Genomic DNA, 1,918 nt, shown 5'->3' with positions numbered 1-1,918 from the left:
ATCATTTAATGAATCATAAACATTACACGATTTAACCACTAGAGGGCAGCAGTGTGACGACAGTGGTGCCATACCCCCCCCAAAAGTCTAAATGTGTGCGCAAGTACAATCCTGACTTTCTCAACACTTTCAGTGTGTGGAATGTGGGCTAATGCTATCAAACGAAGCACTGAAGCCTTCAAAAATAAAGCGACACCTAGCGACGAAACATCCAACGCTCGTGGGAAAGCCTGTTGGGCTTCTTGTTGTGTATGCAGGTTTACATACACATGATAAATAAATGTCTTTGTGATCATCACATTGTATCATCTCATTTATTTGACAAGAGTTTTGCCTGTTCAACTCCGCGAGGACGCCGGCGTCCTCGATCCCCTCCCCTTCCGTTCTGTTCCTACGGGTTGCTTGCGCAAACTACGTCACAAAACATGGCCGTGTTTGGTATCCCAGCATGCCCAAAACCCTCATCTTTGCAAAGAAATCATCGATTTTCTTTCATTTCTTATGGATTTTTCACAAAAGGAGCCAAAACACACACTGTCCAAAGTCGCCATAACCGCTGCAAGTCGGATCTTGCAGCATTTCGACGGAAAAAGACACATTACAGACCCAACAATGTGCTAACGGATGTTACCATGGAGCTAGTAGCTTCAGAAAACGCTAGTACTTAAAGTATAAACCTTACCTTCCTTTAATATAAGCCGTCAACCAACGTATAACCTTGCGTAATTCAATCGTATGCTCAGTCACAGCCATTACGCACAGTAAGTCTGCTACTTACATACCACCATTTGCAAAGGCTAAAAATAAAAGGAAAATAATATAATATCAAAATATAAAGGGAGAAACACTTTTAGTGTGTCAGAATATCATTTGGTTACCATGTGTCCATTTGGGTCTCCAAATATCCTTTTAGAGCTCCGCCTGGATCTCTTCATGGAAGAAACACTGTAGAATCGTCATACTTTGTCCAATCTTCTTCAAATTTGAGGCAGTTGTTCACTGATAGTGTAGTTACAGCCCCATACTGTCATTCAAGTTCAATAATTAATTCAAAAGTAGTGTATTGCGCACTTTTATTTTAAAAGTACTGCTATATGAACAAAAGGTCAATAACATTTGGTTTGTAAACACTTTAAACACATCAGGTTCTTGTTAGCAGCAGTATTCCCTTTACACAGCAGCAGTTCTATCTCTTCACTATCTGTGCTCAGTGTGTGACTGTATGTGAAACGTTCCACTGCTGTGCAACAGGAATAAAATGTTTCAGCACGTTTCATCTGAATGTGTCTTGTGTCTTCATGACAGTCAGAGCATGCAAATGCAGCTCTAATGTTCATCAATATAATGTTGTAACTCCGAGGTGATGATGGTGACCCAGCGATCAAAGAATGAAGACACTTTACCCACAATTTAGGTGTATTTTCCCTTTAACTCACGAGATGCAGCATGTTTTATACTTAATGTGAATATAATTCATACTTTTGTTGGCATCTTATTCTGAAAACCGGATGTTCGTCTGAATAAACCGGATGTTGTCTCACGTTATTCTTTCCGCTAACTTTCAAAGTCCTTTTGTAACTGAAAGTGGATGTGGATCATCAATGTCCTCTCTGAGTTGATGAAGAAGACCCTGCTCATCTTCATCATGTTGTTCACCTGAATCCAAAGTTGTGAAGAATGCAACATGCGGTGACAGTTGCACTGATATTTGCAACTCGTTTCATGTGAAGACATTTGATCCTCCTGAATTTAGATTTCAGGATGCCTAAAGCATACTCAATGGCCACACGAGCTGCAGTGAGCTTTCAGTTAAAGCGCCTCTGCCTGGCTCTTAGGTGCCCATTATCTCGGTAGGGTTTCATCAGTTGACGCAACAGAGGATAAGCTGAATCACCGATGATGTGCATTCCCTCTGGGA

This window comes from Anarrhichthys ocellatus, unplaced genomic scaffold (genome assembly GCF_004355925.1).
Source record: "Anarrhichthys ocellatus isolate YVR2014 unplaced genomic scaffold, GSC_Weel_1.0 scaffold83, whole genome shotgun sequence".
NCBI classification, from domain to species: domain Eukaryota; kingdom Metazoa; phylum Chordata; class Actinopteri; order Perciformes; family Anarhichadidae; genus Anarrhichthys; species Anarrhichthys ocellatus.
This window is presented reverse-complemented; position numbering follows the sequence as displayed.